The following is a 14,750-nucleotide window of genomic DNA, read 5'->3' on the forward strand; positions in this document are numbered from 1 at the left end:
CGGCAAACAAATGTATAGTATTTCTGATCGTTGAGTAGTTGTTGGTCCTCAAATGACTGACAGCCAAAGACAGAAGGGGAAAGGTTACAAGCAGTGACAAGTGCACCATCAAGGATACGTTTTTGTTTTCGATGCATTCAAGCTCGGATCACATACATCTGCCAGTGCAGTCATCTCCACCACCGCGCCTTCCCCTCTCACACACCAACTGGCTCTTCTCTGTTCACTGCCAGCACTTGCAACGCCTGCGGATCTGAGATCGGTTCAACGAAGCCCTGCTTCAGTATCAATGGGTGGCATTCTGAGTAATGTAAATAGCTGTACCAATGTCAATGATCCAATGAAGTCTAAATAATCCTCAAGGACTCTGACGAGAAAAGATATTGCTGTATACAGACTCTGGGGGTCTTTTACTGTTTGTAAGCATGTTTGAGGTGGTCACGGGTACGCTAGATGCTAAAGAGAAAGTAGACGGCTAATGTGCTTTATTCAAGGTTCCTTAAGACCCCAAAACAAATATTCACAGAAAGAGATGAGCCTAGAGCCTCAATTCTTTGGGTTTCACCATGGTAGTTTAGTCTCTCTCAAGCCTTAAACCAGTAAGAGGTTCAAAATGCCACCCGTGGATGAGGGTGGGTTAAATGTGCTTGAGGCACACCATGTGCAAAGACGATCCCCCCACCCAGCTGTCCGTTAGCAGCGGCTCTTGCCAGGCAGGAATTAGTAACGCTGGCAGTCACACCTGCATCAATTCCACCGTTTTGGATTCTGTAATGAATGGGGGCTTTTCTTTGGGAGTGGTCCCACTTTCTGCTTGAGAATCACTACTCGTTTATGTGATGCAGTGAAATTAGGAACTCAGACCAAAAGGCACAAGGATCCTACTTGTCTGGGGATCTTTCCGTTGTAAGACATTTCAATACCCCTATTATTATTGATGAAATAGCCAACAGTGTGGGATTAAAAATAAACCCATAACATTTATTAATTTTGAGATAAGCAATGAGAAACACGTGAGCACATCAATCAATATACATCTATCCTATAAGACACAGACCATGGCACCCACATGACTATTAATGCTTACCCAGCAAAGGCAGAGGAGAGGTTCAATTCTGAGGAAACAATTACATATGCCTGGCTATGTGGGGATACAGTATCACATATTGACTGAGCAAAAACGTCCTAGAGTGCTATAATACCAATTTTTTGAATAGCGGAAACATATCCCCCCCTTAAGGGTTTCAACGTCGTGTAGATTAAGTGAGCTGTTGCTCAGAGTCACATGATGCTGAGCTGAGCTGCTGCCGTGCCGGGAATCAAACAGTGAGCCTTACGCTCTAGAGTCAGCCACCCTGGCTGCTACTCCACACCTCTCCCTTGTATTTTATATAAAATGAATGTACGTGTTAACTCACCTATATGCAGCACATAGATGTACATTCAGTGGGAAATATTTTTTAAATCTCTTTTCAGAATAGGGCCATCAATGTCAACTGTTTTTACTTATCCTGTTGATACAAACTACAGCCAGTTCAATGCCTTAGTTTCTCATATCATTTCAGTCTTCTAATTCCAATGTAAGTGGGATGATCTAAACTGGAAGAACTAAAATTTGGAGCACTAACAATGAGAACAGTCACTTTCCTAAATTAGTGAATTGCACTTTTACACAGAAGAATCAAAGCGCATGATACATACTTCAGAATACTCAGATAAGCGATAAGATTAAATCGTTTTCAAAATTCGTTGTCAAAGGCTAGTATCATCCTAGTCTTTAAAATGAACGAGTCCTCTTAAAAATGTGTCATTTATTCATAGGAAGGTTCCAAATCTTGAAGCCATCCAACCTCCCAAGACAGTGTATTAGAACTTGAGGATACATTCGGTATCGCAGATCATTTATACATTGATACATGGAAACTACAGATACAAAGTATCATAGATACATAGTTAATTCCACACGAGTCTTGAATTAAAAGTCCCTTGAAGCTGAACAAATCTGTTTTAACCATTTGCTGTTTAATTTTGCAATGTTGTTTAAGGATCTGAACTCGGCAAGCGTTGTACAAATACAACTTTTATTGTTTTTAAGAACTGGCGCACAGCTTGTGGGAGCATGCTTCACATTTGCAACCTTACAGGGCCTATTCACAATATAAAACCTTCTCCCCTCATCAAAGAGAAGCCGGTCAGTGCAGGCCCCCAACAGCAACAATGCCACGTTCTGGTTGTTATTTATTAGTGCTCTGTCCATAGATCCAGTAATATGAAGCAACTTTAGAAATACAAACCACTTGGTGAGTTCCCCCACCCTCCCCCGCAGTCTTCGGTGGGTACAAGCCGATTAGAGGCCAAAACGCACACCATGCCTCCTTCTGTGAACATAGCCTCGTCTCCTGTCGCATTCGTCCTGTCCTCCACCAGCTATAGTGTGCACTCTGCTTTCCGCTAAATAAGGGGGAGGCAAAAGTGGATCTACCGGCTCCCCAGGTAGGCAAGAGGTAGGTAGCACATTTCTCAGAGTCTCGTTTTCTGGCTTGTCGCGGTGGGGGTGCGTACGGGGTTGGGGAGCACTGCATGCCAGGGAGAATCTAAAATCTAGTCAGTCTCCTCTACTTCTAGGTTGTCGGTTAGGCACACTAATGCTCTGTGGGTTGAGCTGCGGTAAAACAGCATTATGTATATATATAAAAATAATAAATATATACACAACAATAGAGTGGTCTCAATGAATATGGCCTCAGCTGTTTTTTTCCATTCTGTATGATGTAGAAATGCCTTACATGTTGTTGGTGCTGAGACCCCACAACAAGCTCTTCTAAAGACAGGACCTCGCAGTGTTCAAACGTTTAAACTATTTTTGTGCAAGCAACGATAGAGCAGGACCTCTTCATTTCTTCTGCGACTACTTTCTGTAAGTGAACTTTAATGCCCAGTTTTGTGTGAGGCCCACTCGTCTGAATACTAGTGCAGTCTATTTAAGTAACCTATATATAGCGTGCAAGGTTTTACGCTAACTGGCCAGTGAAAATGAAAAAATGGGAAAGAAGGAGAAAAGGCATTACTTGGCCGAGATAAGTAGGATACCCCATTGCTGTCAAAAATGGAGCGTGAAAAGAGTGGCATCTGTCGCTACCTGATAAAGGAAGGACAGTACTTATGCAGGGCTCCAAGCGATGCTCTGCTACTAAAGAACGGATAACTGATATTTTCCGCTCTTGTGGTGAAGGTTATTGAAAAGCTGCAAAAGCAAAACAGATCCAATAATAAAGAGCGGCTGTAGCTTTCCGGAAATAGGTCTGTTGATGAGAGACCCCTTGTTCGTGTATAACGTCATCCAGGAGATGTATCTCCAGGCGCCATCTCTAGCTCTCGCTCCACCACATTCGAGTAGTCCAAAGAAAAGTCTTCGGTTCATTGTTCATTGTGTATGAGATTAAATCTCAGCTGCACCGCCTGGCTACCATAAAACCTGCACAGTAGTTTAATGACAAATTCTTTATTGTTAGAGCATTTTATAAAAAATGCTTAAGCATTTGTCTGTAGCTCTGGACTAACAATGTAGCAAGGGTTTTGTTGAAGGAATGGACAGAGGGTGGGCGAGGGCTTGGATATCTATGTAGAGCAGGGGCTCAACGTAGGTTCAGGCGGGCTAGATCAATGCTAGGTTTCAAGGGGACTCCACTAACCGTTAATTATTTGCTTTTAGATTGTGTGTGCACATTTACCTTATATAGACATTCTACAAATCTAGCATGAATTCAGCATCCTTAACCTGTGTCTGACACACATTTTAAGATAAAGAGGAACAGAGAAATAAAGAGAGGAAGTGTGAGAGAAAAAGTGAAACTCAGGCTAAAAAGAGAATCAGAGAGAGGCAAAGAGAAAGAAACATACAAAGGGAGAGAGCAAGATAACAACAGACAGAAGGCACTGACGTAATGAGACTTGAGGGTGCCTCCCTGCAAGGTTTGTGGAGGGGCCCCCTCTGGGCTCAATCAGGAGTTCTTTGGCCATAGTGCTATGCTGATGGGGCCCCCTGGAGCTTGGGGGCCCCCGCACCGCGGGGGCTGCGGAGCATGTGTTACACCCCTGACAGAAGGAGAAACAAAGAGAGAGTTAGAGAGAGAGCCATAGAGAGATACAGAGTGTGAGGGGGATAAATTGAAACTAAGAAAGAAAGAAAGAAAGAAAGAAAGAAAGAAAGAAAGAAAGAAAGAAAGAAAGAAAGAAAGAAAGAAAGAAAGAAAGAAAGAAAGAAAGAGTCAAAGAGAAAAAAAACCAAGAAACCCAGAAAAAGTAGTAGAGAGCGAGGCGAGAGAGACAGGAAGTAATAGAAAAAGAAAGAGAAGTGGAGAGAAAGGGACAGAAAGAGAGATATGGAAAGGCACGGAGTTAGGGGAAAATGCCTGTTGAAATGAGAGACTAAAATATGTTAAGATGAAGCGAGTGACAGAGAGGCAATTACTAAGATAACAAAATAAAAAAAGAGAAAGACAGTGAGTGGGGAAAAAGAGAGAGAAAGAGACCGAGATTGCGGGTGAGAGTTAGTGAAATAGTGGTCCGTTGCTTGGCAGGCATTTTTCTTTTGTGGAAGCAGGAGGTTATATTTTCCAAAGGGAACGGTAAGGAGGCTTATAGGAGAAACAACCTATCCAATCACAATCATAGTACTTCAGTTTCTTAAAACAAAATAACAACCACCGCCCAGTACAGACCATAAGATGAAAATATACCAAACAAGAAGATCAAATAGGAACTCCCCTTTCAGGAACAACTCAATTTGAAATATCAAAAACTTCTGATGTCTAATACAGGGTCAGCATGCAAGTCATTGAGGTCAGAAATTGGCATACACAGAACCAGAAAAACAAAACAAGTTTGAATGGATGCACAAGAAAACCCAGGTCTCATTAAACAGATGCACTCCCTCATCAGTGGGGGCTCCTCTGTGAAGGCGAGGAGCATCACCCCACTCCGCTTAGAGCAGGAAAAAGGAAAAATAAAATGATAATAACATTGTTATTATTATTTTATTTTTCAGAGCTACGGGGCTGGGTTAGGACGGGTTGGGGTCACAGGGGGAGGAGTGGTGGGCACACTCTAAGGGGCCGATTATGATGTTGGGCGGAAAGTTTCCACCCGACACTGACTCAGAATCAGGACCGACCCACCCAATTCCGATGTGACCAAACACTCTGTCGGATTCCCATTGTTTCTTATGGGAGCCTGTGTTCCCCCTGAAAACACAGGCTCCTGTGGGGAAATAGGGTGTGTGTATGGAAAACCCTGCACTCTGATGCAGGAACCCCATGGGGTCTGCCACACAGTGCAGGGTTTTACAGGGGGGGTCCCTTAGGTACCCTCTCGACCCCCAACCAGCAACCTCAGGATGAAGGGGGCCATGCCAGGGGCCCCCAAATTCACTTTCTGACAGCCTTTCCATGTCGGACAGGTCAACTCGGAAAGGCTGTTTGAAACCAACATCATAATCGCGAGGTCGGAAATGCTGTCCATAGAGGTGTGTGATGCGGTTCCGACCGACACAAATTATCCAAGAGCCGGTCGGAACTGATTCAAAATGACCGCACGATTTTCCTTCTAACCACGACCATTGTACTCGGTAGGGCAGATTGTAAACTGACTGAGTAGGTCGGAGGGGTTCCAGCACGTTTGAGGACATTCCAACTGTTGAGAGAACGCTTTCTGCCCGACATCGTAATCTGCCACTAGGTGCGCATAACGGTTTGGCCAGCCATCTTGGGCTGCCCAAACAGTCATGCTCACTTTCCATGTTCCCCAACATGCACAGGCTCCCAGTCCCCATCCGCGTGCCGAACCACGGCGCTCAAACCAATCACAACGCTGCATTGCAGCACTGTGCTTGGCTCAGGGAGCCTGTGTGCTTCCTGCTTCTGGGACTCATCAGGAAGCAAAGCTGAGGAGAGATGGGTGTGAGAAGGTAAGGTTTATTTTAATGTATATTTTCTTACCCTCCTCCCCACTCCACCACCGCCGTTCCCTGCCAGCTGCCACTGTTCCTCCTATACTTCTAGATTATGAGGGTATTCGGTACCAGCAGCAGGATCATCAACTTCACAATGCTACAGGACGAGCAGAACATTTGCCAATTTTTGAAGGGAAGAAATGGGAATGACAGTCAAAGGAAGAGACTATTAGAAAGCTCAAATTGTAATTATAGTGAGAAATATGTTTGACAAAAACAGTTTTTTTTATCAATTTTCGTTGCTGATCTCATTTCAGGGCATTATGCAAACCTATTGGATGACCAAAAGCATAACAAGTGAGAAATACATGGAGAAGGATTTAAAAGCGAATGAGACTAACATAATTGTCCATGCTAAGGGTAACGGACTTTACTACACAGGTTTAAGCACACATGCTGTTAACGCCCCCAGGATAAACAATGTGGTTAAGGCAGTCGGTGTTCTAGCTATCTGAGCTGATGGGTGGGGAGAGGAACTGGAAAGATTGCGGCAGGAAAAAGGACTGCGACGCGGCTTGGTAAGTTGGGCTGGGGCTGGGGGGAGGTGTGGGGGGTTTCAGCGGTGAGGGCTGGAGTTAGGTCTCAGGGCAGGGGGCTGGGGTTGGGGTAGTTTTTAGGGCAGGGGGCTGAATTTTAGGGCTCAGGGCAGGGGGGAAGTGGCAGCTTTCAGGGCTGGGGTCAGTTTTTAAGACTCAGGGTGGGGGTGCTGGGGTCGGGGTTGTTTTTGTTTGGCTAGGGAGCTGGATTTTAGGGATCAGGGTAGGGGGTCAGGATAGTTAAGAGGGCTGGGGAGGGTAGATTACAATGTAGGAGGGCCAGATTTTAGGGCCCAGAGCAGTGGGGGCTGGGGTAGGATCTTTACCATACCTATACGTTTACCAATAATGCCTTTACAGTGAAATTTGTTGTAAATGTTTCCGTGGTAAAAACGTGGTCATTGTAAAGACCATGTGGTTAAGGCATGCGTGGTTTAGGCATGCGTGGTTGTGTCATAAAACCACATCTTAATGAAGTAAATGTCCTGCAAAGTGTAAAATCACGTATTATGCATTTCATTTCCACTTTATGACAAAATGTACAACTCCAGTATCTTTCGTTGATTAGTGTAAGCAAATAAGTGAATTTTTATTAAAGATGCCAATCTTGCACAAATTATTCATTTTAACATTGAAAACAATATTGTAAACTTATTACTTAAAAGCAACTGTAAGAAGAAATACTTATAGAATAAAATATTACCTGGAAGGAAATATATATTGTAGAAGTCAAATTATACGTAGCAATAAGAGTTTCGACTTTCAGTCATCTCACAACAGCAGGTTACCTACGATGTTCAAAAAAAGAACATAATTAAATTGTATAAAATACCTCACATATTACTATTTAAATAGTAAGATAGAACATAATGTAAAATGTATATAGAGTGTCAGAATGGAAGTTATTTATTGGGGGAGTGACCTCTACCAAGTTAATAGACACAATCTGGTTAGGTCGAATTACAGTTCTGACAAGATCTCAGCTGAGCCCTTGATAGCTATAGTGCAAGAATCTGGATATCCCCAAAGAAGTGTTTGTGATATTCAAGCTGCACCAACAAATTTAAACTAGAGAACAAAACATACTAAAATACCAATATAGAAAAATAGAGAAACTACACCATAATCATTAAAATAGATTAGGAGAAACCAAATATATACATTTTTGCATTTTAAGGCAAAAAGATCCTGTACAAAGTAAACTGACTTTGAAGAACAACCAGACCTAGGTGCAATTTCAGGCTGATTGAGATAGACAGATCAAGTAGGTCATCCTGGTCCACATTTCTTTCAATTTTAGTCTCTAAAAGGGAAGTCAAAATCTTCCAGCAGAGCAAAATCCATGGCTGGGCTGGTGAAGGTCTCACAAGTGTTGTATACATCATCATTGAGCTCCAGATGAAGCAGTTGGTTTTGGTGATTAAGGCTCTAAGCTGGACAAACCTGAATTTCATTTCTACGGAGGGTGCTTTTTTGATCGGATAGTTTTTCCATGTCAGCCCTGTAAAAAGGTTGGACTTAGTGACTTTCTTGGAAGCAAGAATCCTCCTACGGGTCAAGGCTTTAAGTTTTAGCTGGGCAAAGCTCCACAAGCCTGGAAGCCTTTATTACAATGTCCAGCTGAGCCTGTTTTCAATGCGGCAAAACTCAGTAAGCAGGGTAAACCTGGTTTCCTTGTGTGCAACTTCCTGTGCAAGCCTGTGCACCTTGTCCCGGTCCTTCAGAAGTGGAAAAACCTTTTTTTCTGCAACTACTCGGAAAGTACCTTCTGATCAGTCCTGAAACCCCTAGTCCTTCAATACAGGCATCTAGGCAGCAGATTTATCTCCAGCCAGGACTCCTGCCTGCCTGTCCCAATCCTCAATGGTCAGCTGGGCCTTGTTGGTGTCAGGAATGCTCTATTGTTGTGGTCCCTGAAGCAAGCAAACAGGAAGCCATCCACTTGCTTCTTGGAGAGCAATTTCAGTTCCATAATTCATAAAAATCATAATAGAAATGTGAGCCAGGGATAAGATACTGATGTTCCAACTCAGGTCCCTATGCAAGAGAGACAGTCATCTCTTCGGTTGTGGGAGAGTGTGGTGTATAGGGGCCTCCTTCCTACTTCTCGATTTTGTGCTCAAATACTGGAGCTACTCCATACATCGACACCATCTGTGAGTGTTTCCCCTCAGAAGCAAGGAGGTCTTGGCATGACCTTTATGATCACTCCTGGGCAACAGGATATCAGAAACATCGAGGGATACCTATTGAGACTGGATAAAGGGTCCCCAATTTGCACCAATCTTGAGATGATGCTATTGAATACACATAAAATGACTTCATGAGACCTTATACATACTCATTGTTCTTAAGCCAAATGATGTAGTCCTGAGGAGACCCTTCTAATCAGCCTGGGTCAAAATGTTGACATCTTATGGTCATTAGGAATGTGAAATATTAGCTAACATATCTTCTTTCGGAAATTATCGGATGAGCCTGCGTTGTACAGCGTCTTGTGTTTGCATTTTATGTATTGTCACATTCACTTGAGCACAGCGTCATTTGTACATTGCAGATAATAAGTACACTAAAGATTAAGGAGATTTGTTGGGAATACATATCTGCAAAGGAAATGATTGTCAGACCTTATTTTGTGTTATAATTGAGAAATGTTCTCTATATTGTATCAGTATCTGCATTAAGTGCCTCATCACGATGCTGGTTGGCACCGTGGTGGAAGCAGGACCACCCGACTAGTAGTCGGAGGTCCAGCTGGATCCATTAGGATGTGACCACCTTCAAGGCAGTCGCAATGTGCATATTTTGTATTGAGGCATGTGCTGCGGGCTGCAGCACACGCCGCAGTACAAAATAAACACATCTGACATTTCCCTGCACTATGTGGCAGACACTGCATGGTGCCTGTCACATGGTGCAGGGATATGTAGGGGGCAGCAAAAGTGCCCCCCAGGGCCCATATCAGAGGGTCAGGGGAAGGGGGGCACGCTACAGGCGGGAGCGGCTCATGGAGGGAGTGCCGCGGGCGGTGGGGCAGGGCAGGGAGGGGCAGGGTGGGGGGTAGTATACTCCGACTCACGGCCGACCGGAGTAATGTAACTAAATAAATAAATAACACTAATTTCATTGCACGTGCTGAAACCCCAAAGAGCGAAAGGCTTCTCTTTTCCAGGTCTTCCTTTACATTTAACTATGGATGGGCCGGCCTCACCCTGGTCACTTTTAAGTTAATTAAGTTCCTGGACTCTCTCCAGCTGTCCTTCCTAAGCTGATATTTGTCACACTCCTCAGACCCAGGTCTTCCTGTGAAAAGGCCTAAGCCATTGTTCCTTTTCCGGGAGCAGTTTTCATACCTGAATTAAGAGGAATCACTGGCAGGGCCATCTGCCAGTATACTAATGGCAATTCGTGTAAGAAATTCTCAGGCAGGTAAAGTGTAAATATTTTTTTGCAAAATGTGTTTGCATCATTGAATTGGATTTATATTCAACGCTGAAAATAGTGCTTGAATTAATCTAGTAGCTTGTCCCAAATCTAGAAGGATTATGATTGTATTAAGAACTCTTGTTTTTCTCAAATGACAGCTACATCCCTTTGCAGTGAACATAGATTCTGGGGTCTCGTCACTGTAGGTACATCCCAAATTAAATGTTAGCATGTACCACTTTTAAATACTAGGCACCCTCCTTTATGGGCTGCAAGTCCTACTTAGAGGTTAAATGAAGCCAGGCTACACAGGAAGGCCTGAAGCCATTTTCACTGTAGTGGAAGGCACAATACGTGCTGCAGTTCACAGGTGGCATTTAACTTTCCATTCCATTGCTGCATTTTCCTTCAGCATATTCTATGACATTCCTGTAAAGGAAAATAAGTAAATTAGGGATTTGTCCATTTTTACCAAGTTGTAGGTGTCAGAGCACATAGACTAGGGCCCGGATGGCAGTGTCCCAGTGTGCAGAGTTAAAATAAACAGCAATACCAGTCAGCAACCAATTGGGGTGCCACGCCAAAAAGGCCCTTTATCAAACCTTCCCTTCCCTGTAGAAACTAAATTGAAAAAGGATAACCCAAATTAGAAAAATCATCTCATATTTTGAGCTATAATTTTTTTATTTCACTGTGCATACTAACCACCCAGCTCTAATGAGGAAAGTAAATGTTTCAGTTTTGTAAAAAAAAGTGACTTGCCAAAGCAGCAGTGTAGAGACGAAAATAAAAATAAATACACAGTCATTGTTATCTTCTTAATGAGGTTTATCAAACCCACAAGATTTAAACAGATATGCTTATACACATGATTTTCCTTTTTAATCTTTATCACTAAGGCATCATGATCTAAATAGCCATTGAGGAGACCATCCCTGTAACTATTATCCCACAACAAAGAACTAGTGAAATCGCCAAGGGCTGCAATTCCATGAGAAGATCAGATTGCTGAGAATTTAATAGGCCATCCTCTCTCTAGGGTTTATTAATCTTATTACTCTTACAGCTGGAAATTGCTGAAAATCCTTAAATCACTATGAACACATTTTCAAAGTTCTGTTTATCAAGAGTGAATGAAAAATAATGTCAAAAGCACGATTTTAATTGGCACCCGGATATTGGGACAGATTGAAAAACAATCTTTCACCAGCATTATAATGTGAAAGAAAGCCCATATACACCAGTGAAATAGCTTTGAAAATTAATTTCCTCTAAAAGCCTTTTCAAATATGTCAAGGTCTCTTTGTCAAAGGCCTTTTCTGCATCAAGAATAATACACCTAACAGTACTGCACATAGTTTCCAACTTTCCAAAAATATTAAATATAGGTGGCAAGAAGAAGTCCAGGACAAAAACCTGCTTGGTTAGGTTTCATAAGCCTGTGGATCATACCAATCATTCGTACAGTGTACGAATTGGGAGCGCGGAAATCGGATACAAATTTCCATTAGTAATTTCACCTTAGAACTTACTTAGAGAATCTGGAATTTCCACAGCTTCCAAAATCAGTGATATTTTTGCCACCGTATTACAATGGAGCATCAAAGAAAATAGTCATCATTATTTGAATTTGATGTTCAGTCAATAAAGAGTGGTTTGGTGAAGTTTCAAAGGTTTATTTTCTCTTCAACAGATTAGTCAGTATTTTGTTCTTTTTGTTCAGATTAGTCAAATAGATGCAATTACAAAAATTATGAAAAATAAGTTTGATTAGAACAAGCAGTGAAAATTACAGCATGTTCCAGTCAGAATGTAGTCCTTATTCAAAACTACAGGACCTATCCTATCCTACCGAGAGCATGCAAAAAGTTACCTTTGGAAAAGAGTAAGTAAATTCTGAGGCAAAGTCAGATCACTAAGAAAGGCAAAACTCCCTATAAAAGGTGGTTTAGGAGACTCAAACAAATTCTCCAAACAGCTTCAGTAGCAACCGTTAAGAAAGGTAGAAGGAAAGAACTACAGCAGTAGCTATGATTGTCATAAGGATAGAAAGTCTTCTCACATAAAGCAAGGATAATCGAAGAAAATCACCGTTTGCAATAGCTTATGGTAATTTGAGTTAGCTCCATAAAGTGCTAAGGGCATGGCACGGTAGGAGTGCATAGTATGTATTGGATCTCTAGCTAGGAACACATATTATATAGAAAAGTCATTAAACATGTTGCAAAAACAGGTGAATATGTCAGCAACATCCAGTAGAGGAAGATCTTTCGATTGTCCGTCATCTTCAGCCTCGTTTCCCATGGTAAACGCCCATGTTGATATGAAGTATTCTGATGTGTCTACAGTTTACTACAAAAAGATTCATGAGAACCTTTTTGCAAGCTTACTCTTTACCTGCTTAGTGCACCATCATGTAACAATGAGCTGTTCTATGAAATGAAACATTTAAATCTGGTATGTCCCATTTAGATCACAAAATTTGAACTGCAGCAAGCATTTTCTATCATTACTAGACTTGTTCATCATGAATATGTGGCAGCGGAAACAATCTTAATATAGTGACATCGTGTGGTATGAGCAAAAGAGAGATAACATTTTCAGGAAACAGCACATTTCATAATGAGGTCAGTTTCTATAAATCAGTTTTAACATTAATTCATCTATTGCAAAAGCATTTATATTCTTAAAGGGATAGAAGAGAATAAAAGAGTCGTCAGGCCTAGCCGTGCGAGGATGTTAGAAATTAGAGCTTTTTGCAGCATTTTCAGTTTTGCACTCAGAGTGAAGGCACGTTTTCCTAACGATTATTTTTTTACGCTTTGTTATGTTAATTTTAAAGCACATTTCTATATTAATAGGTGATACATTTTTCATAAAATGTTTTCAACTTCCTCAATTTTAATACAAATCTTGTAGTCAGGTTTCTATGTTTTTGCCAGGCTTTGGTAAATAACCAACTTTGCCTTTTTAAATGAAGAAGGTGGCTGATTTATTTAATCACATAAACATTTCTAATGTAGAATCAGCAGCTCTCCAGAAAGAGATAAACCTTTATCTTAGGGAAGCAACACAAATACCTCACAGATTTTCTTCTCTATGATGGGTCAGTTTAGGATTTCTTGCTCTTCAGCAGTCATTTTGTATGAGGACCAGCATGACTTAAAAATGTTGAGATTTCCTGTGTGAGTGGATTTAATTGACCTTTACGAAGGTGCAGATGGTGACTCAGATGATCTTGAGTTAGCAGAACAGATTTTACTTCAAAGAATGCAGAAGGCTAATCTCATATCCATTTCATTTTAATATGAAATGTGCCTAGGCTTGTTCTCCAATCTAGAATCTCTGTAGCGTATTCTTTTGTAAAATGATCTGCTGATTGGAAAATTCATTTTTGATTTCTAATTTAGTTACCTCATCTCACAATATATTTAATCTATTGCTATTTTCAATCCAAGGGCTTTTGCCATGCAATCTTTTGCTGCCTTTAATACCAGCCCCTTCTCATTTATCTATATTGTCTGTTCCTTTCCTATGTGCAGCTCTAAAGGTGTCTAGAAGAAAAAGACTTGAATGATTCCCAAAGTAATATTATTTTCCACTCAAAAACTCTCTCATCTGTAAGTGGCATTTATTCTGTGACACCTGATTAGACAACAATGACTCATGAGCCTGCCAAAAAACAATAACTGCCAAATTTGTTATTTGCATTTTCTATGACAAACAGTTGTTTTTAAAGTGTGTTGTCAAATACTGACAGAATAATCTCTGCTTTCAAACAGTTAAGAATACCTCAGGATGAAAATTAGTCGTGCCTGGTCATTATATTTTTTACTCAAACAGGTGAAACCCAATACTCCACTCAGCTGTATAATAAATCCCATCTAGTATGAAGAAATGTGACCGCTTGCCTCATTTGTGAGCTTGTACTTGTGGCTCCTGTATACCCTGTAGATTTACAGTCCATTTCTTTCATGGCAATCATAAAGTAAAACCCTATAACCACAGGAGTGAGGAAATGGCTAATTTCAATACCACCAGCTCACGTAGGTGTAGTATTGTGTACTGTAGGGCTGTCAAAGCACCAACCATAATTAGATCAGATATTTCTTATAATGATAAAAAGAAACAGCAACAAAATATAGGGCCTTGTTACGATGGCGGTGAGACCACCACTGACAGCCCTTCAGTGGCATTCCCACCCCCATCCATCGAAGCGGTGCTACTGCTGGATTAGGATCCGGTGGTTGGAGGCATCGGTCGTACAAACAGACCACTGCTTTTCCAACTGGCTCAATGAGCCTGTCTAGGCAGCAATCGGACTGTAATCCCTACAATCAGGGTGGTTCCTGTTCAGACACAGTCATAGGGATTATGATGTCCGTTTCCAACGGTCAGTACATGGCGGTCTGACTGCCATGTACAGGCAGGTGGAAAGGGACTTTGGGGGCTCCTGGCAGGGCCCCAATCCCCGTTGGCCTCCACTATGGAACTTGGGGGGCACATGTGGTGCCCTTAAACATCCATGGTGCCTGGCAAACGGTGCATGGATGTTTAAATCTTGCCTATTTCTATTGTGACTTGTGCTGCAGCCCCTTTCCAGGCTGCTGAACAAACCGCAATAGAAAACAACATGTTTCTGACTGCCTGCATGGCAGTTGGATTGTAATTTGGTGTTTGGAACCGCTTGGTCAGCCGGAATCCATCCCCCAATGACTGCGGTCAGACTCTTGTCCAACCGCCATCATAATAAGGCCCTCAGTACGTGTTTTCTTCTC

At 41.9% G+C, this 14,750-nt stretch overlaps 1 protein-coding gene across 4 annotated transcripts in view; it reads right to left on the bottom strand.

The window, feature by feature from the left end:
- The window catches only part of LOC146855301 (synaptotagmin-1), a 4,118,085-nt gene that overhangs the window by 3,189,176 nt on the left and 914,159 nt on the right, over positions 1-14,750 (bottom strand). For all 4 annotated transcript variants that reach the window (XM_085652999.1, XM_085652997.1, XM_085653000.1 and 1 more), the window contains exon 3: positions 7,250-7,334. The gene's annotated coding sequence lies outside the window, so the exon portion shown is untranslated. The remainder of the gene's footprint in view (positions 1-7,249; positions 7,335-14,750) is intronic.

Source organism: Triturus cristatus, chromosome 4_1 (assembly GCF_964204655.1).
Source record: "Triturus cristatus chromosome 4_1, aTriCri1.1, whole genome shotgun sequence".
In the NCBI taxonomy this organism is placed as follows: domain Eukaryota; kingdom Metazoa; phylum Chordata; class Amphibia; order Caudata; family Salamandridae; genus Triturus; species Triturus cristatus.